The sequence below is a fragment of the Coptis chinensis genome, chromosome 9, assembly GCF_015680905.1.
Source record: "Coptis chinensis isolate HL-2020 chromosome 9, ASM1568090v1, whole genome shotgun sequence".
NCBI lineage: Eukaryota > Viridiplantae > Streptophyta > Magnoliopsida > Ranunculales > Ranunculaceae > Coptis > Coptis chinensis.
The window spans coordinates 11558219-11580669 of NC_141464.1; the positions used below are offsets into that span (position 1 = coordinate 11558219).

Consider the following 22451-nt stretch of genomic DNA (forward strand, 5'->3'; position numbering starts at 1 on the left):
TGACTACTTTAGGCTTAGTTGATTGATTTTAATTATTGTTTATCCGGGCCTCAAGTAATAAGCAATGTCCGGTTATTACATTGGGCATGAGTTCATAACTCCCAATGTTTATTATTTGGCTCGGGTTTAGCCTTATACGCATTAAAGTAAATACAATATGGAAGTTTAACACGGAGTCACGCATGCATGCTTTTGTGTTGGGCCGACATTTCATCTTCCAACAGTAGCCGCTTGGGTTTTCCAAATGTTTTGAATTTTGAAATAGATTTTTTTGTGGTTCTTATCGAAACATTCAAAATTTCAAATGTGAAAGTTGAAAGTTTCAAAAAAGAGTGATGTCGTGGGCAAATATCGTCAAGGCCGATATTTCAGCCCATGCATTTTATTATATATCGAGATATCAACATAAGAGTCGATATTTGTCTATAAGTTGAATGTTACATGTATGAGTGGGATAGGAGAAGAAGATAATGGAGAGAGAAAGAGACCGATCTTGTAACCACCATTATCTCGAATCTATTCTATCAATCATTTAACACAAATCCCTAGTAAATCCTCTTGAGTACCACAATACCCTTGACAACAAACAACATGCCATACAAGGTGTGAGTAGTAGGATAAATTATTGTCTTCAACAGGACCAAAATAGTTGTCAGGAAAGAGTACATTGAAAGTTCTTCATCTATGTGCCAAAATGCAGCTATAAATTAGGTGGAAAGAGTTTAATTGTGATCGTGTTCTCGTTGAAGAACACATTGGCCTCAAATCTTACAATTAATAGGAACTAAAACAAATGAAGTCCTGAAAAATCAAAAGAATGAATATTAATGTATAATACAACTCCTACTCAACTTTCTTCACCGGCGCATTGCTTTTGGATGACTTTCTCTTCATTCGGCTGTAAGGTCCTACAGTTTGATCCATAATATACATATATATAACTTGGCTCCATGACTTATATGATTTGAAGCCCTCGTAATACTCTGGTGCAATTTCCTTCACCTTGTGAAGCTTGCTCCCAGGGATTCTAGGAAAATCATGGTGCTCATTATGGTAACCAACGCTCCATGTTAGCAGGTTTAGTGGGCCATAGTATGAGTATGTCTCTTGATCTGGTTTGAAAATGTAGTGCTCTGAGATGAAGTGGCCAGCCATTGGATGCATTCCACCCCCAAGAAATGTGGAAAGGATTATGTAAGCTAAAGACTTCCAATCCCAGAAGTAAACCATAACAGCATCAAGAGCAAGCTGGATGATGAAGCTAGTGAACTCCCACAATCCTGGGGGCTTTGGGTTGACAAAGAGAGGTCTGAAGGCATAGAAGAAGAGCTGGAAGATAACCCATAGGGACTTGGGCTGGGAATGTCCACGTCAATGCCATCGACTCCCTGATAGCGGTGGTGCTCCAGATGGTACTTCTGGAAAGTGACGGACATAGGGACACCTATTGGAAGATTAGCAAAAATCCCAAGCCAACGGTTGCATGTATACTGGGGTTGAGAAGGCAAGATTGTGGCTCAACTCATGGATTGCTAAGAATAAGTTTTGATGAGAAAAGAACCAAAGAAGTACGCAACCGCTAGTATCTTCAACCATCCAGAATCATAAAGAGAAGTGGCAGTCCATAGTTATACTGTAACAACTAAATTTATCTGCACAGAAGCAAAACAAGGATTAGGTGAAAATAAGAAAATGGGGAAGGTACAGATGATATGATTACTTTAATACCATAAATCTCACAACCCAATATATAGGATTTACTAAACATGTAGTGAGAGTTGTTTCAGGTTTTATCTTTACATATAATTAGAGGTTTACATATAGTACCTAAACAAGTTTACAAAGATAACTGTGGCTCAAATGCGGAACTAGATGGAGGTAATTACCTAGACAATCATGAATCATCCAAGTGTGCCAAAGATTCCTTGCGTTGTTGAAGTGCACCAGCACTCTGAGACACCAAATTTCAACAACTTGTACAAAATGTAGGAGTGGTATGACAATGGAATAAATCATAGTTATAATTTAACAAGATCTAATGCAGAACCAGTTCGACTTTAAAGGAAATCATACATAAATAGATATGTCAATGAGTAAACAGTTGTTTGATTTGATCATGAGTGTAAAGGTGTGATATGGTTTTCCTTACAAACAATTGGGACCTGGAATAGATTATTGATGAGACGAGTTCGACTTGAGAGCTTAACCGCCACGATCTTACTCTGGGTTGTCTGGGGGAGAGTAGAATCAGGTCTGGCGTAGTTCATAGGAGAGGTATTTATAGAGATTGAGAGTGTATCCTTGCTCTCCACGTGTAAAGGATGTCCTAAACGAGGGGTGGAGATTAGGATAGCACGTGAGAACTGTTCTCATAGGTCTGCTGTAATGATGTGGAGCGGCAGTCTGTACAAGTAGCTTGCGGCCGTGACCAGTGGCTGACGGTCAAGATATGTACAAGTACCCTTTAGTCATGATTGCTTATGGATAGGGGGTCTGTGTCACTTCCTAGCGTAGTTCGCATGATATTGCGATCTGTATGTAGCGTTCTACTGGCTCATGGATGCGACCTGTATCCATAGGTCGATGTGTTATTTCCACCATGTTAGCGCGTCTTTGGATAGAGAATATCACTCCCCTACACATTGGGACTCCTCGGTAGGTTGTGAGGACGACCCTCTTCGAGAGATCGGGATAAAGCTGCGGAGTATGTGAGAGGTGGAAATCTCCAACGACTTGTGAGGAATGGCTCGTGGTTAACCATGTGAGCTAGTGGGTGTGAACGCTTTGACGCGGCAGTGCGACGTGACGGATCCGGCGATTCTGCGAGAAGAAACGTGGCGCCCCATTTTTTCGGGATGTGAAAAGACAGGACAGTTGGTTGGAAGTCGTGGGCAGCTAGGGCTAGGGTGTAATCATGATGCCTTGGAAACTGGAGGGGCGGTTGCTCAAAAATTTCACTTGCTCTGCTGAGACTTCATTTGGCTGCTTCGTCTGGTAGACAGAACTTCATTACCGCGTCATCCTTCAGGTTAGTTCTCTGCCATTTTTGAACCTCTTCTTCTTGTTTGGTGCTAAGCCTCTGCGCTAGAGTTGTTAGGATACCCTATTAGATACTAGTAGCTAGATTTGTTAAGGTTAGAAGAGACAATGTCAGACTCCGATGACACTCGATCTAATGAGGTTCGCGAAGTTTCTCTTGGCTAGGATGACGTAGGTGAGGAGAAGGATGAGTCTGTGTGTGAGATGGTTGAGAGTGATGATGAAGGCGAGGCGGCTGAGGGGGCTAGCGTTGGGAATGTGGCTCGATCTGCGATCAGAAGCTGTAGGGCTGAAGCTACTTCAGTCGCGGTGAGGGTCGCCGTCTTCAAAAGCCCCCGCCTAGGGTCGTGGATAAACATGCTTTGAGGCGTTCCCCATATCCGAGAAAGAAATATGGGATAACCATTAGCGATCCGGAGATCCATGAGCCCGTCGAACGCCCGGTTTTAGTGAGAGGTACACCCCACCCAATCATGGGGTGATCATCCGCGAGGGACAGTTGAGGGCGCATTACGACGATACCGCCGTTCTCCAAGTTGGTTTGAAAGTTCCCGAACCATTATGGCAAGGCTCGCTCGGTTTGTGGGGAACACGCGGTGATTATTTAAGGTGTTTGACCTCTTGAACGCCAGGTGAGTACCGAATCGAGGTCGCCGATGTGATCGAAAGCACTACCTCGTAAAAGCGATCTAGGTCATTGAACTTTAGCCTCGCAAAACACGAAGCTCTGACTGTCGGGCGCTTATGGACGGTAAAGAGTAACGAAGTCGGGGACAAACGACCGCCGCTCCTTTGTAGGACGCTATCGTGTATAGCTGGTTCGGGCAGGAACCATAAAGTATACAACTTTATCGGTGGGTAGCAGCCGCGTTGTCGGTTAGGGTCAACTTGGTTTTGTTGAACTTTTTATTGAAACCGTTGTCTTGTTGCCTATCGCAGATATCCGCCTGAAAAAGGAGTCAAGTCGACAAGTGATCGAGAAGTTCGCTAGCTTGTCGCGAGCTGAAAACGTTGCTACCGGTTGCGCATTTCTTTGAAGAGCGGAGGACCCGCCATCCGGGAAAAAAGTAGAGCGTAGGCCCGAAAGCAGGGTAACTTGAGTGGGGAATACGTCGAAGAAAGAAAGCATTATGGAGAAGCGTAAAAGCCGATCCGTGACGCTGAAGACAAAGAAAAGCCGGCCAGATCGGGTGAAGCGACCCGCTGGAAGTCTTTAGGGCCTTCGGTCCGGGCGGGAAGGGTCGAGAGGACGCCCTTTGATGTGGACGACGTTCTCTTCGACATTCCGCAGTATCGACCGCAAAGGCTGCGAGGGTAGCCGAAACCGCGGTGGTGGTGAAGTGCGTAATCGGGGAAGGGCGCTCGCAGCTCGAGGGGCGAGGGCCGATGCCCGACTTCGCCAGCCCTAGGTGAGGATGCCCCGGAGGTCGCCGACCTAAGGTTGTTGGAGATCCTCCGCAAGATGAAGGGAAAGGTCGGTCTGAAGGGAGATCGGTAAAGGGCGACCCCAAGATCGGAAAGGATGAACCGGAGCGCAACCTCGATGTACATTGACGAGGTAACCGGAAGAAAACGCTATGTGAGGAGGTCCGATCGCAGCTTACAAGTCCGCCTATATAGCCGCTTTTGCCTCGGTTGAGGGATGACCCGACGGTGATAGGAAGGACTTGGATGCTAAGGAGCCGGAGTCGAACCTCGGGGGATGGACAAGGCGATGTGCCTAGTAAGTAACTTTTTTGCGCTCTTTCTGATGTTGGTTATTGCCCTACATGCTATTGTTTGATAATAACGTGATATGTTGTCGCGAAATGTCAGCCGATCACCGGGTACCGGTTTAGACGGCCGCCGATCGCTGAATTGGAGAAAGTGGACGCTGAGTCGCTAAGGGACGAAATTGCCGAATCTGCGAGGATGCAAAAGAGGCGTAAAAGGCCGAATCGATGCGCCGAGGCCTCACCACCGCCTGACTCGAGAGGGACCTCTCGCGAAACGAGTCGATCGAGTTGAAGCATGAGGTGGAGGCGCTGAGGGGCCAACTAGCCGCTGCAAACACTTATGCTCGAACGATGTAAGACTTCCACTCGCAAAGCCAAAGAAGCCTATCTCGCCATCCGTCCGAAGTGGAGGAGCCGGAAAGGAAAATGGACGACCCGCAGGAGGAGCCGAACGCCGGACTTCGGGCGAAGCTCGAACGCTGAATCGCCAAGTAAGTTTCACCACTCCTCTTCGCAATCGTAATCACCCTCCCTCGGTGGTCCGATGAGTGAAAGCAGCTTTCGTGGGTCCAAACATCTCCCCGGTGGTTGGTGCCGAGGCAGGTTGTGGGCGCCCTCCCGTGATCCAAGCCCGCCTCTGCTTTTGATCGTTACTCTTGAGAAGATTTAGGTGAAAATGTTTAGAACATTTGTTTAGCACATGCGGGTTGTAATGGGCCTCTCCGGCCGTAAACAATAGAGCCGGTTTCCTAGGTTGACTCCGGCAGCTCGCTTTTTCCTTTGTTATTGATTACGATGTGATGTTTAATTGTCTTTGGATTTCCTGAAAGTATTCTCGCCAAAGACGGTTGATCTATGAACTGGGCGCCCTTCTTGTCGCTAGGGTCGCCCTTGTATGAATGTGAATCTTGTTGCTCTTTCCCTTTATGGTCGGCCTTGTGTATGAGAGAATATTTATATTTGTAAGCGCAGCCCTGCTGTTATGAACTAATTGGTGCAGTCGCTCATCTTGATGAGGGCCGGCGTTTCGCATCGGGCGCTGCCCGAAGCTATAGTCGCGGCACGGCACGGCATGTCGGGATGTGGGCGGTCGGGTATGAAATGATGGCTGCCAGTTATCGGGCGCTTGGTGTCTCGATGCCATAATGGTGTGCCTTGGGAAGAGACGTTTCGTGAGAATAAATACGACGGTCTAGGGAGAGCAACGACATTTGCCCTTCTTGTTCTTCCTACTGCGGCTGTTCTCCTTCCTACCTGCTTCGGTTTCTCTCTGCTTTGCCTTTTACTCGCACGCTTTTCTTGCTTTCGTTTAGATTGTGAACGTAGAAGTTACCGGGTCGCCTCCGACCATCTTTGTTTTGTTTTCGTGGTTCGCCTTTCATTATGGCTCGGTGTTTGCCCTACGCCGAGGGAGAAGGAGTGTCGAGCGAAGTTCCCCTCTGCTGGAGGAGATGGAGTTCCGGCCCTCATGTGCATGGGGACCGCTGTAAGAGGAAAGCCGTTGCGGTCCGGTGGCAAGAAGAGCAAACGATCCAGGGGGTCGGGTCGCCGACGGGCGGCATTATTCCAGTCGCCCGTCGCCGCCGCAATGAAGCTTTTAATGCTCCCATCGGGTTGTTGAAGGGAAGCGACGACCGGGTCAAGGTCGCCACGCCGCTAGTGAGGGTTCGCCCCTCGTGGTTGGGGACGGGGGAGTGAATTCTACCACGCGGGGAGAACGGGAAGAAGCGCATCAGAAAACGCTTCGATCGATTGCGCTTCCACTCGCTTCCATAGCCACTAGCCCGCCAAGGGGATTGTGTTAAATGGGGACCGAAATGGAGTCGAGGATGAAGACATGGACACGCCGGGGGGACTATGGATATGGCGAAGTTGTTTGGTGAGTATTCCTCTATCGCCTTTAATTAAACTTTGTTTCTTAAGTGATTCCGATTATGACTCGTCCTTGTAGTTTCGGGTCGGGTATGATAAACTCAAGAACGCCAGGCAACGTATCGATATCGATGTCAACTCCCGTCGAAATGATGCTTGGCGCGGAGCTGACTGGGGCCGACAAGAGGAAACTTGACGCGATGATCGCGAAAGCACCGTTGTTGCCGCTTGATGAAACGCTTAGGGTCGGTCACCGAGATGGCCGAGCCGCAAATGGAGGTAGCGTAAGTCACCGAAGTATGCTAAGCGATGTCGCCGGTTGCTCGCAAAGCTCAAAAGCGCCGTATACCACGGCCCAGTAGTGAGTATGCCAAGCCGGACGAAGTATTGTCACCGACTAAGGCGTATGGGGTTCAAGGGACGGTATGCGCGTTGTTCATGGGCCGCGAGGCATGTTAGTTCCTTCGACCAGCGCTGCTCCTCAGGACAAGCATGTGGTTGGTGCTCCGTGATGTTGATTCTGCTTCTTGGTAAGAAATCTGGTTCGTGTTGAAATGATCTGGTTCGTTTCTTTGCCCCTACAAGGGGTTAAACATTAGAGTCGCTGTGTTTTCAGCCGCCCCGGCGCAGTTTGCTTTTCTTCAATACTGAGAACTGGTCTCCACGAAAGTGGCAGTTCGTTAATTTTGCTTTCTCTCGTTCACCGTCCGATCCGGATTTCCCGGGTAAACCCGCCAGATCGGTTGGTTTGAACCGGTTATCGAAAACTTGTCAGATAGCTCCATGGTACTTTGTATGCTTGATGTTTATCTTATGCTTGACCGCTTTGTAGGTATTACTTTCTTACTTATTTCATTGAACTTGTTTTCCGATGTGTTCTCGTAAAGTGTTATGCTTGTTTAGTATTGCTCGGAGAGCGATCTAGAGATGTAAGTGTTTGACTAGCTTAGGCTTCGGGGAACGGGCCTCTCCTCGAAGTTCCCCGAGGTCGTGTTGGTCATCGCCGAGCCGCTCTTTTACGTAGGTTCTAGGAGTATAGGTTCTCAACGAAAGTGAAACTCGGAAAGGCGCCCGAGCCCGACGCCCCCGAAGCGCTTCCGCTTTGCTCGAGAGCGTGTAGCCCCCGAGGGCTGCTGCCTCGAGAGCGCTTCTCGCCGAAGTTGATCCTAGGAGTATAGGTCCTCAACTTAGCGAGATTCGAGAGGCGATGAGCCCCCGAAGCTCCCCGAGAGCGCTCGCCGCTTTGAGAAGCGCGTGTAGCCCCCGAGGGCGTTTTGCTCTCGAAGCCATTTCACCGAGTTGATCCTAGGAGCATAGGTCCTCAACTTAGCGAGATTTGGAGAGGCGATGGGCCTGTAAGCTCCCGAGAACTTAACGCTCGCCATGAGAGGCGTGTGTAGCCCCCGAGGCGTTGCTTGCCTCGAGAGCCGCTCGCGACCAGTTGATCCTAGAGTATAGGTCCTCAACTTAGCGAGATTCGAGAGGCGATGAGCCCTCAAAGTAAGCTCCCGAGAGCCGCTCGCCGCTGAGAGTGTATGTAGCCCCCGGCTCTTTGCTCCTGAGAGCATTCTCGATGTGTTGATCCTAGGAGTATAAGTCCTCAACTTAGCGAGATTCGGAGAGGCGATGAGCCCCGTAAGCTCCTCGAGCGTTATCTATATCAAAACTTGAGAGCGTGTGTATGATGCTTGTGGTGTGAGTGGCTTAGCTTGGAGATTCGAGTAAAAAAAAACCGCAATTTATGATAACAATCTTCAGTAGCTTACACTTGAGCTTGTAGTACATGTGGACATGAATTACAATACATAATGCCACTACCGTTAAACCGCTTTTTAGTAAGTATGTGTTCCAAGGTCGCGGGCAAAATAAAAGAACTCCCCTTCCGGTTTTAATCCAATACGCCCATTGCATTGCCAACGACGCTCCACTATGTAAGGGCCTTCCCACGCTTGGTGCTAGTTTTTGAGTCATCTTGAGTTTTCTTCAAAAACGAGATCCCTGTGTTGAAAAGATCGAGGATGTACTCGCTTGTTGTAGGATCGCTTTAGGACTTGTTGGTAGGATGCTACTCGATGCCGCTAGATCGCACCGCCTCGAGGAGGTCGACCTCTCGAGCTAAAACCGAAGTCATTTAGGCCCGACTCGACAAGCTCGATCGGGTTGTCGTGATTGTCGTCTTCGGTGGGGATGACGGCTTCGCACTACAGCATAGGAAAATGGTGATTCGCCGTCCGGAGCGAAGTCAGAAGGCGATGAGCCCATAGTATGTTCTCGAGCTAATTTGGCCATTGGCTCTTGTTCTTTTCAATTTTCTTCTTCAGATTCTCTAGAATGGCTTTGTTGCTTTGCCTCCGCCATCCATTGCTTTGGGTGCATCTTCGGGCGTAGAGAAGGCATGAACGATCTTCCACTTGGCCAGAAACTCTTTGACTATTTTGCCTTTGAACTGGGAGCCATTGTCCATCACCAGTGTGTGTGGTAAGCCAAACCGGGTGATGATATGAGTCCAAATGAAATTCCTGACATGTGATTCTTTGACGTGTGCTAATGGAATTGCTTTGACCCACTTAGTGAAATAATCTGTGGCAGCAAGGACGAAGCGGAAGCCGGTGCTCTTCTGAGAGATGAATGGTCCCATAATGTCCATGCCCCACATGTGGAACGGCCAAAGGCTCGCGATGTTGATCAATTCGCGGGCTGGCTGTATGATGTTGTGACTAAATGTTTGACATTTGACACACTTGAGGACATACGATTTGGCATCGATCTGCATACGGGGCCAGAAGTATCCTTGGGAGATCGCTTTGTGGGCCAATGAGCGACCTCCGGCATGATTGCCACACTCTCCTTCATGGATCTCGGCGAAAATTAACTGACCTTGCTCTGGACTGATGCACCTCAGATGAGGTCCTCCTGCGGACTTGCGGAATAACCTGTCATTCAACAAACAATAGCTACGTGCCTGGTGTGGGACCTTTCTGGCTTTGGTACGCTCATCTAGAAGTGTGCCGTGCTGGATGTATTGTATAATAGGCTGCATCCATGTTTGACTCATCTGATCTTTAGAGAGTGGGCACAGGTCGCTGATTGCCAAGACATGGTCCGCTTGGTAAGCTGGTCGATCGACCACTTCAATGGTCAGTTGTCTAGGGGCACAATTCGGTGTCTGGGTCGCTAGGTATGCTAGGCTATCTGCGTGACGGTTCTCGTCACGCAAAAAATGGTGTATCGTAGCTCTGCTAAAAGAAGGAAGCAGATCATTAACAACTTGAAGGTACTTGGAAAGGTTACCTTCGCTGGTAGTGTACTCTTTTGCGACCTAGCGAACGACCAGTTGCGAGTCACTAAAGATTTGGATCTCCCTTACACCGAAATGGGATTGCCGCGACCCATTATTATTATTAGTGCTTCATTCCGTTATTGGAAGTTCGCGGTCGATCGCGGACCGCTTTCTCCACCATAGTTCCTCGGGATATACTAAAACGATTCTCGATACCACCGCCACGGGTTATTGGAACCATCGACGTAGGGAGGGACCGTCGCTTTTATGTTCGCCTTTTGGGGTGCGACCTCTGTCGTTTCTATTTCACCATTAGGGTCGCCGACCGAAAATCTGCTAGGAAATCATACGACGACCGACCCTTCGGACGCAAGGGGGACGAAGTCCATGTGGTGCTCGCCCAATTCTTCTGCCCATATTGCCATCCTAGTGGTCTTATTTTCTTTGTGAAGGATCCTCTTCAACCGGAGATCGCTAAGTACTTTGATTGGATGGGCTTGAAAGTAAGGTCTGAATTTTCTTGCCGAGTATAACAAAGCAAGGACTACTCTCTATGTGGGAGTAATTCTCTCTCGCCGGAGTGAGTGTCTTACTTGTGAAGTAGATCGGCTTTTCTCGAAGTGTTCCTTTTGAATAGGACCGAACCGATGGCTAAACCGATATCGCCGGATAAAGCCCCGTGAGTTTCTCCGTCTGGCACGGCTTAGCTAAGATGGGGGGTGTTGTCAGGTATTCCTTAAGAGTGGAGAATGCTTGGTGGCATTGATCGTTCCATGAAAACTACTCGCCTTTTTTAGTATCCGTAAAAACGGCCGGCATTTGTCCGATGCTCTTGATATGAATCGGTTGAGTCAAAATGACCATACCTGACAACTTTTGTATCTGTTTCTTTGTTTGCGGGTCGGGCATGTCGAGGAATGCCCGAATTTGGTCTGGATTTGCTTCGATACCTCGCCATGGCGAGACCGATAACCGAAATTTTCCGAGGACGCCCAAAAGGCACTTCTCCGGGTTCACCTTCATTCCGGTTAAATCAGAATTTGGAGAACGCTTGCTTTCGAGGTGAGTGAGGGTGGTCGCTGCGCTTTCTTGCTTTTGACAACCATATCGCCGATGTAGACCTCCATGGTATCTCCTAACATGTCCCGGAACATGTCGGCCATAAGTCGTTGATATGTCGCCCGTGATTTTTCAACCGAATCCGGAGAACATTGTAACAATAAATTCCTTGCTCAGTGATGAATGGGGTCTTCTCCTGATCTTCTTCAGCAAGTGGTATTTGGTTGTACCCACTATATGCATCCATGAATGAGAGCAGCTCGTGCCCACAAGTCTGGTCAACTAGTTGGTCGATTCTGGGTAGTGGGAAGCTGTCTTTTGGAGTTTCTTGGTTGACGTTGGTGAAGTTGACGCACAAGCGGACTGTACCATTCTTTTTCGGAACTGCCACTATGTTTACGACCCACTCTGGGTATAATCGACCTTCCGGATGAAACCTACTTGTTTGAGTTTATCTACCTCATCGTTGACTGCTTTTTGAAAGCGTAAAGACAATCTTCTAGGTCGTTGTCGAACTGGTTTGGCACCAGGGTTGACGTTTAACCGGTAGCATGCAATGCTAGGGTCTATACCAGGCACGTCGATATACGACCAAGAGAACACATCTTTATTCATAGACAGAAAATTTACAAGATGAGCCTTAAGTGTGGGGTCGAGGTTAGCCCCGACATAGACGAGTTTAGGGTCGCCTTCGCCCCAATTCACTTGCGTCGCTTCGAGTCGGTGTTTGGTTCTACGCGTTCTGAGTGCTCTCTGGAGGATTGCACTTTGCCGATGCTGGGCTGGTCTGATGACTGGCTGGAATAGCCGTAAGAGCTGGAGCTGCTTCGTTCCGTGGTTACGACAACGTCGGTCGAAGTGACAATTGCCGCCGACAACAGTAAACCGGGTGGTTTGTTTGCAACTCACTGGTTGTATGAGAGCTGGTAGTGCGACCTCGAAACTTTGTTTGCACGCGACGTTCTCCACTGAGGCGACCTCAAGGATTTGCAATGCTGGTACGACAGCTGCCTTGGTAGCGGTCGGGATCCAGCCGGTGAGAGGAAGTTTTGTTGGAGCCCCCGGCTTTTGTTTTGTCTGGGCTCACCTCTTCACCACTAAGTCTTTGGCCATCGATAGGCTTTGGTGGGCTCGTTGCCGACGGTGATGGGAGGTTCAGCGATCTTGTTTGCTGCGATGACCTGATTACAATGATGGGCCTCGAGCTGGTTGCTTCGAAGCTCCATCATTCCCGTTGGGCCCGGAAAACGGAGTACTTGGTGCAAAGTGGACGGTACTGCCTGCATTTGATGGATCCACCGTCGTCCTAGAATGGCGTTGTAGGACGACTTGGTATCTAGGACGCTGAAACGCGTATTGAAGCTCACCTTGTCTTCTCGGGAGCCCACCGAGACTAGGAGTATGATGTCTCCTATTGGATCGGCCCTGGAGCCGTTGAATCCGAAGAGGGGTGCGATGGGGTCTATGAAGACCGACTTTGGCAGGTTCATCTCTTGGATCGTGTGGTAGAACAAAATATCGCAGGAGCTGCCAGGATCGATCAAAACTCGCTTGACGGTCCAGTCACTGATCTTGACGTGGACCACGAGTGCGTCGTTGTGCGGGAGGCAGACCTTGTTGAGGTCGGCCTCTGAGAAGGTGATGTCTCCTGTTCTACGTCCTGAACTGCGTGGCGCGGGAGCGGCTTGTGAAGAAAAGTTGTACACTTCATGGAGGGCACCGACGCGCCTTCTTTTTTCTCGCGAACTCGAGACGGAATCATCCTGGAGTGTGATCATGTGGATGGTTCTATCATGCTCGCGACCTCTTGATGTTTGACGGCGATCTTGACGGGAGCGTTCTCTGGAGCGTCCTCTGCTGTGAGGACGACTTTGGGACCGCGGATCGCTCCGTCGGGGTGGGGACCTGCTTCGTATTCTGCGGGCCATGAGCTTGTGGCGGAGGTCGCCGTCGGGAATATTGGTGTACTGCTTGATGTGCCCGGCTTCGACCAGGTCTTGCAAATAATGCTTGAGCCCCCAGCACACATCGGTCTCATGGCATCTGGCGCGATGAAACGCGCAGTAGGGCTGGTCGGGGCGATCTGCTGGCTGCCTTATCTCCGGTCGGTAGAAGGCAGCTCGCTTGATCTTCTCTAGTATGTAACTAGGAGATCTGGTGAGCACGGCGAATTCTCAGCCATTGCTTGGTTTGGGTTTGGAGAGTTGTCCTTGTTGTCGGCGACGCTTTTTAGAGGATGATGCTACCTCGTAAACCTCTCCTTCTTCTGTTTCTTCTTCTTCTTGGTTTTGTTTTTTCAGACCCTCTTGCAGCTTGATGTATTTATCAACTTGAGCGTACAGCTCGGCCGGCGTTTCTAGCTGGTCTTTCCGGAGAGATCTAGTTAGGTCGGTATTGGGGGCGGCAGGCGGTTGTGAAAGCCATCATGGCAAATGACTCTTTGAGGCCGCTTTCCATGTCCAAGAGTTCTGCTTTTGAACCGGCTTAGGAAGGAGTTATAGGTTTCCTCCTTGCCAAGAGCGAGCTGGAAGAGTGAATTGAGATCACCCTTCTTACGTCTGTTGTGGACGTACTGGCTTGCGAACAGGTCGGTGAGCTGTTCGAAGCTTTTTATGGAGTCTGCCTCGAGGGAGAAGAACCAATCGAGTGGGCCATCCTTTAGACTCGCCGGAAATAGTCTGCAGTGGAGATGGTCGAACTCTGGTGCGCTGTAGAGGGCAAGACTTTGAACATATCGTGCTATATGCTGGCCTGGGCATGTGCGGCCGTCGTACATCGGGAACCGTGGTTGGACAAAGTCTGGAGGAGAGACTTTGTGCAGTATTTCAGCAACAAATAGAGATGCGCGGTAGGTTTTCAACATCTTTTGCACTATCTGGGTGGAATCTTTCTTTACCATGTTTTTGTCGAGCCTTTGGTTCAGCTCGGTGATCTATTGACTGACGTTGATGACGTCGTCCTTTGCGGTGACTCCTAGTGGGTTCTGTGTGTCCACCTGTGCACGGAGTGTGATGTTTTCTTGCCCGAGCTCGGCTATTTGCTCGCTCAATCGTCCCTAGTTGGCCCGCTAAAAGGTGGAGTTGAGCCGAGGCTTGCCATGCTTCGTGGGCTTGAGAGTTTTGGCTCTGATTTGTTTGGAAATGGTCCGGTTTCTCAAGTAATCGAGACCACGACGGCGGCCAATGTAAAGGTGTGATATGGTTTTCCTTACAAACGGTCTCGGGGACGGAATAGATTATTAGATGAGATCGAAGTTCGACTTGAGAGTGAACCGCCTCACGATCTTACTCGGGTTGTGCGGGGAGAGTAGAATCAGGTCTGGCGTAGTTCATAGGAGAGGTATTTATAGAGATTGAGAGTGTATCCTTGCTCTCCACGTGTAAAGGATGTCCTAAACGAGGGGTGGAGATTAGGATAGCACGTGAGAACTGTTCTCATAGGTCTGCTGTAATGATGTGGAGCGGCAATCTGTACAAGTAGCTTGCGGCCGTGACCAGTGGCTGACGGTCAAGATATGTACAAGTACCCTTTAGTCATGATTGCTTATGGATAGGAGGTCTGTGTCACTTCCTAGCGTAGTTCGCATGATATTGCGATCTGTATGTAGCGTTCTACTGGCTCATGGATGCGACCTGTATCCATAGGTCGATGTGTTATTTCCACCATGTTAGGTGCGTGCTGGATAGAGAATATCACTCCCCTACAATGAGCATACCAACAATTCAGTAGCTTCTATAAGAAGAAGGAAAGTGTATCGACCTTCAAACAACTTGTGACTTTAAGCAAATAGCTCGGGGCTTCAAACATTCCCTGTCCGAATTGGGACTAAAGTACTTGACACAGTTATCACTTCAAATAATAATCAAATCTCTCCTATTACAGTAGGTTCCGGTAGAAACTCTAAATCTGAGGGTTCAACTAGATATTATCTACCTAAGCTAGGTATAATAAGAACTAAAATATTAAAGCCTAGCACTTTAGTAGAGCAAAACTGCAGAGTTATTTGATCAACATGTTTAAAACTAAGAAGAACCACATTTCCTAGACAAAAATGAGATATACGTGCGTCATGTGTGATTCCTGAACATTAAAACCAGAAGCTTATCAAGCACTTCATTTGCTATAAGTTTTAAAGCATTTCTCTTTTATTCACAAATTGCAGCGTGAGAAACTGCATAAAATTGGAGATTCATGCTTCTAGCATAACAGAACCAACAAAGCCTAAGGTACGCGTTAAATAACAAAGCACGCAAAATCTAACATTAATTAACATTGCATGTCATCTATTTTAATAATGCAGATTAGAACAGGAATCTTGAATAGGAAACTGCACCATGGATGAACCAAAGCCAAAAACAAAAAATAAAGGAAAAAGTAACAAAACCCACCACCCATTTGAGTCTTTGAGAGATATATCTTATTAGTTCCAATTAGTTCCCGTATTTCCGGTTTTACACCAAAGTTTTTAATTCAAAAGATACCGGAAAGTTACACAGCTACTTTATTTTTACTCTTTGTAAAAAGGGTAAACTGGGAAAAATGAAGTGACAGAATTATAAGCTGAATAATAACCCGAAACAGACGCACCGTTTCGAGTACTTTACCAGTTTATCTACAGTACAAAAATTAACACTAAGAAAAAAAAAATCTTCTTTCTCCAGCAAAATAACGAAACTCCATCACTTTTTTTTTTTTTAAATTCGTTAATTCCTTATTTTATTCTCACCCATTTAGACCCCGTTTCCAGATTTGGCTAAAAAGAGATAAAATGATAAGTACGATGTTCCATGGCGATCTTCAAAAACAGGTTTGATTGCATTTTCTTCCCGTCTCGTTCTCTTATGCTTCTTCCTTATTTTTCTTCCACATAACTTTTAATTGTTTGAAAAAATGCCTGAATAACTTTATGTTTAGTTACACGTCAATTTTGCTACTATTAGATTGTTTAATATCAATCAGTTAGCGCTTCCCAGAATCGGTTTGAGGCTTTCGTATTTTTGTCAAACACAGGTGGTCGCTGTTAGAACTTAGAAGGACTGCTAAATTACAATAGTGCCGTTCAAAATGGGATTCTGGACAGTTGATCATAAATTTGCAAGTAACGATGTGATCCGCTATGTCCTGGTAAGTACTGTCTCTGCCTTTTTTTTCTTCTTCTCTTAGTTGTTACATAGAATGTCTTAATAGATAAAGAAATAAGAACTGGTGTTTGAAATCTATTTTATATAGTTCACAGTTTAATAAAAGTCCACATAGCATTTTCCTTTTGCCATTTCCCTTTCATGCATGTGCATAGCATCAAGGCACGTTCATGTGCATTAGTTTGATGATATTGATTTATTTATGGATATTTATGTATAAGAAAAATGAATGGACTCTCAAACAATCAAGGCTCTTTCACTTCATGTCTTTCATTTTCTAAATTAAAACGGAACAACCACCAAAAAGGGTTGTTTTCTCTCACCCATATATTCTTCTTTTTAGCCCATAGTTTATTTCCCAATTTCATTTTTTCCATCGCTTTTGAGTTATGTTTACTAGCATTTTTTTTTCCCAGATTTCATTTATCTTTTGTTTAGATCAGATTTGTATTTAGAGTGATTTTATTGTACTTTCAGACTGCAACAACATTATCAACAGTTAATCCAGGGGTGTGTGTTTCACAACTCCCATTTTTCAAGCGTGTTCCTTTCAATTTTCGTCTGTGGTGATTATCCCGAGAGTTTAATGCATTATTTGTTACTAAGACATACTCTATGTGAACTCCAAAAGTTTAGCCACAGTTTGTGTTGTATAACTCCAAAATTTCTATAGAATTGCTCTTATATTTGTTCTCACTTAGCTAGGAACATTCACACCCTTCAATAATAAAATACATTTATGTTGAATTCCTTTTTTTTCCCCTGCAACTATGATAGGCAGTCTGTTGTCTATTTAAAAATAAGTTAGCTATAATGACAGTTGCGCTCGGATCACTTCACAAGTTCTTGGCTAATTAAGGTTTTTTACATCCTAATATTTCTTAGATGTCTGTTACGGGATAAAAAAGTTGATTCCAGAGAGGATTTCTTAGTAAGAGAACTGAAGGAAGAGATTGTAGGATCACTGGTCTTATTAGGCAGCTGGAAGTGCAGAAGGAAGAAATTATTCAGAATAAGAAATTGATTTAGACCATATTGATGGTACAAGAGATGATACGATTCTGAACAATGGGACTACCAGCAAGACCACAACCTGCATTTAGAACCCGAAGTTGCTATTGGTCTCTTCTCAAGCAAGGAGTTGTGAAGATCAATGTTGTTGGTGCATTGAGAGGAATTCCCAGGATATCAGGTATGGGTGCTCGCTTCAGAGATGACATGGGGAACTTCTTACTGGTACTGAGTAGAAAATTATGAGTCCAAATACTTGGCCAAGTGTATAGCTATGATAGAGAGTGTAGAATGAGCAATTTAACATTGGTTGGGTCTACTTGTGGATTAAATCTGATTCTGTTGCTGCAGTTCACTTATTTGGCGAAAACAAGTTGCCATGAAGAACCCATCCAAGGTGAAATATATGTAAGAAAAGCTGCAAGCTGAAAGGATGACAACCAATTACAGAGAAGTGAATATCGTGGCAGATAAAGCGGCTATGTTTGGAGCAACATTGGCCCAACAATGAGTTTTTAGTGATCCAAGGAAGACCGACATGGGTGAACAGATGGGACGTACCTGATCTAGCCTACTACAGGTGTACATATAGATGAAAAATGTGCATGTTTGAATATTTTTGCAGGAGCTGTCTTATATAAACACTACCAGGTGTGATTTTGTCTGTAACTCGCACTGCACATTCTCCCTCTTTTACATTATATAAAATATTGCTGACTTGGCAAAAATTTCTCCTTTCCATCACTTAACTTACAATGGAAAATAAACCCAACAGACGCACCTTTCCATCGCTACATAAATCACAACAAAAAAAAATGGCACACAAATTCTCTAAACTCTCCTCATTCAGACTCTAAAAAATAAACTTCCTTTTGGCAGATATATCCCAATTAAAACCCGTCCCTCTTCTTCTCCAAAAAAAAATTAATAATAACAACGTTCTGAAACTCTCGCCTATGAATCTATTTTTGGGTTTTCCACCATCTCTTTTAATTAGTTCCCGTATTTTCCCAAACATCTTGCATCTGAACCAGAAGCGGAGGTGGAAAGAGCAGAGGTTATTTCCGCACCAAAGCGAGTTTTTTTTTCCGGTAGGTAGCGGCAATGGAAGTCACACCAGTGCTGATCCAGTTGTTTATTACCACAAGCGAGAAGTGATAGTGATTCCGTTCCGGATATCCCAGATGCAGTGCCTGTTCATAGGGATTCAGTTTCAAAGTTCGAGTGTTGATGTGTAGCGAAATCAGAATAGACTCAAATCCGGGATTCTCGGGGTGGGATGGCAATATTTCCGATCGATAGGTGGGATAAGAATAGGATGCCAAGGCCCACTGGTGAAAGGAGTTCATTTGCTGTTGTGGAGTCAAGAGCGAGCTTTCTTTTGAATTAGTTTAGTTTCTTGACTGACTTCATGCTTCATGCATTATATTCATTTTGTTTTTTCAAATAACTGTTTGTAAGCAATTAGGTCACAAATATTTAGTGTTGCACGCTAATCATACTAAAAGAGTATTATTTCAATATGATTCAATACTAAAAGAGTATTTTTTTTTTTTTTGGGTGTTATTTGGTCGTCATGTGGATTAATTGTATGCTCTATAATGGTTCTGTGTGATTTTTCTCGAGAGTTGAAGTACAATTGTCATAAATTGTACCATGATTTTTCACAATGTTGCTAGCTTATCAATCAAAATATAAGAAAGAACTTGGGATGGCTTTTGATATTCTCAGCTTATTTCTTTGCTCCAAGTATTCTTAAATAATTATTTACTTCTCTATGTGTGTCTCAAATGCTTATGGGATTTTCTAGATGTAGTCTGTGGATTGTCCATTGGCTTCAAACCTCTTTATCTCTACTTTTGCCATTCTGGCTATTGATTCATCCAGAATCCACTAATGTATTGTAACTTCTGTGACAGTTTATGCGACCACGCTCACGTGACAAGAAACTTAAAGAAGAATGGACTATGTCACTAAAATCCGTTGAAGATATTCATGATGTATGATTTTCATTTCCATTTCATAGTATTACTGCGCCTTCCAATTTCTTTAGCTTAAACAATTCCATGAGAACATATTTCCTCATTTGGTTCTTGATGCATCAGATATTTATGCAATGGTGCCTAGGAAAACTTGAAAGAAATCCATGGTCAGAGTTAAATGGTCTCCAGGCAGAGACAAAGATCGTTAATGAACAATTGGGAAGCATTAATTTGAAGGGTTTTCTGACCATCAACAGCCACCCATCTGTTAATGCAGCAAAATCTGATTCTCCTTCTGTTGGTGAGTAGTATATTATTTAAGTCATGCACCATCTTATAGCATCATCTTTTGTTGTTACTGAAGAAATGACGAGATGTTCTTTATATCAGATTACCGTCACATTGTCTATTTGGAGTTGTGAACTTCTGATGATTTTTTGCGTTTAAAAAGACATGTTGAAAACCTATGTTTCTTTTTGAATACATTTCTTTGGTATCTATGTAAATTTTGTTTAGAAGAGACGTCCCTTGCCATCTTCTCTTTTCAGCAACTATGGTGGATGATGCATTCCGTTTTCTTTTTCGTTTTGGGATTCCTCTTGGAGAGCTATTGGATGAAATAACCTGTAGCACTTGAGGATTATGTTAATATCTACTCTTATGAGAACTAGCATGAGTATGTCGTTTCAGTTACTAACATGCATTCTTCACAGGATGGGGTGGACCTGGTGGCTATGTTTATTATAAGGCCTATGTGGAGGAGTTCTTCTGTTCTCAAGGGCAATTTATCAGAAGGCCTATCGTGAAAATCAGGCAAACATTAGAGCTGAATCCACTTTATTACATTACATCAATCATTTGTAAGAATTCAATTTCTAATTTTTCATGCTCCTGCACTCATGCCAAACAACCAAGAGTTCATTTGCGAATTTCATCAACATAATACCCATTTTCTTGGTAAATTAGTTTGTGGTATATGCACTAATATTTACTAAATTACAGGCTGTTAAATACCTCTTCGAATATATTTATTTGCACTATGGCAGAGCAACAAAATCGAATCGGACAAAGAACACAACTAGCGTATTGAAGTGTTTTTTTCTTATTGAAGTTTTTTGTCAGACTTTTACCTGTATTAATTTAAAACATGTTACATAATATATCCATTCAAACAAATATAATATGTTACTATTCTAATTTACATGGTGTTCATTCTTTTGATTTTCTCCACTCCAATTTTCTTTCCTATTGCACGTGCCCGTTTACTAGTTTATGTAATATAAACAATGCAGTAAAAATGGAAAAGCAAGAATCCAAGAACGTATGATTTTTTTCCCGCTATAGAGCTATAGAGGAAGAAAAACAGAGGAAAACAGAGAAACAAGCATTAAATGAAACTACATTGCATGCAATGGAAACAACATGAAGAAATGGCATTGAAAACAGAAACAGAAAGAAAGAAACCTTAAGAAAAGCCCATGGATCAGGTCCAAAGAGTTCTCTGATTTGTGGGTATTGAGAGAGAATCTGTTTTCTTCTTGAAGCATGTGGTTCATCTGTGTAGGACCAGAAGAAATCTGTTGCCATTACTCCTTCCATATTGTCTCTCTCTCCCAACCCCATTTCTCCTTCTCTCTCTTTTCTCAAAACAGATGTGTTGTTTAAGGTAAGAGAGACAGAGAGAAGGAACAGAAAATAACAGAAGAATATTTTCTTAGTTTGGGCGGAGCAAATAAACAGGTTGTAATGTACTAATGTGTGTGTGTTCAGAGTATAGAGTTGTTCTTTTTTAAGAGTTGTTTTGAGAGGAGTATATAATCTGTTGGTCTTTTAGGTACTTTTAGGCAATTAGGCTTATTTTAAGAAACCATGAAGATCTTGTGATCCCAAAAATGTGGTGATATTGGGGCACACAAATGACATGCAAAATCTTTCTCGCAGTTTTCAGCAAGTCATTCATTTTTGGAGGCCATGACCCATTTAATGTCAAATATGGAAATTTAGATACGTTCCAGATATGTGACATGACACATGTAAGCATTCGTTTCATGCTTTTGTCAATTTGTCCCCAGTTTCATTTATCATCCTGGCATCACCTATTTCAACTATTTCTCTTGGTTACCTTAAAGTTTACCAGAAAGCAGATTCCTTGAATTTCTACGTGGTTGTGTTCCATGATTGACTGGGTAAGAAACGATTCAAAAGAAGAGTCCATAGAATTTGGTGATTCCATCGGGCACTCATCAAATTGGATTGTTCAACCCCTCAAATTTTTTTTTTTAACAAATTTGTCATATTACAAGTTTGTCATCAAATTCCAAGCTTATCAACCAATTCAATCGGTATCGCCAAAACAAACTCTCTGGGTCATTTCTGTTTACACTTAAACGACTTGGCCAAGTAGTTTGAGTGTAAATAAAAACGACGTGACCATATCGTCGTACACTCAAACGACTTGACCATATCGTTTGAGTATACACACAAACAATATGGTCACATCGTTTGAGTGTTAGTTTGAGTAACACTCAAACTACATGGCCAAGTCGTTTGAGTGTATACTCAAACGATATGGACAAGTCGTTTGAGTGTTACGCACACTAACACTCAAACTATTTCGTTTTCAGACATTTTTTGGAGGCTATACTCAAATGTGACATGACACATGTAAGCATTCGTTTCATGCTTTTGTCAATTTGATGATATGTCCAAGTCGTTTGAGTGTATACCAAAACGACGTGATCATATCGTTTGAGTATACACTCAAACGACTTGGCCATATCATTTGAGTATACACTCAAACGATGTGGTCACGTAGTTTGAGTGTACATATCGTTTGTGTGTACATTTTAGATTTGGCTAATCATTTGGTATTACATACAAGTGGGTCGTTTAGGACTTATATGGGGCGATATGGTGAAGTCGTTTGGACATAAACACTAATTACACGTTTCTTATACATAAACACTAACACTTTTCTTATAATTCAAATAATTAATCGATCATAAGTGTAAAATAATTTATTTAAACAATTATGTGCAAAATTGAATTAGTAATGATCAACTATCAACACATTCCAATTGAATTAGGAAAATTGAAATCCAATTTAAAACAATTGGGTTAGAAACAACACAATTACACCAACACAACATGCACTCTGCACTCTTTATCTGTTATGACATAGTCACATATCTGTATAACCAAGTTAAAACATGTAATCAAACATGCTAAAATCTAAAATAATAATTTATTTTATATCTAAACTTGTTATTATTATTATTTTTTTCAATTATGAATAAACTAGTTTGGGGTTTGGAGTTCAGGGTTCAAGGTTCAGGGTTTAGAAATTTCGTAC

At 44.3% G+C, this 22451-nt stretch overlaps 1 long non-coding RNA gene and 1 pseudogene across 4 annotated transcripts; one reads left to right on the forward strand and one right to left on the reverse strand.

Annotated features, from left to right (window-relative positions):
• Positions 1–843: 843 nt before the first annotated feature.
• Positions 844–20722, reverse strand: LOC147474757 (sphingolipid delta(4)-desaturase DES1-like; annotated as a pseudogene).
• Positions 16134–20039, forward strand: LOC147474758 (uncharacterized). Of its 4 annotated transcripts, none has more exons than XR_015208847.1 (5): positions 16139–17298; positions 17469–18506; positions 19037–19117; positions 19223–19400; positions 19813–20039. It is a non-coding gene; the product is annotated as an uncharacterized LOC147474758 (long non-coding RNA). The 4 variants fall into 4 exon arrangements; XR_015208848.1 differs by having other exon boundaries at positions 16150–17298; positions 17469–17697; XR_015208849.1 differs by having other exon boundaries at positions 16134–17298; positions 17469–19117; positions 19245–19400.
• Positions 20723–22451: the final 1729 nt, after the last annotated feature.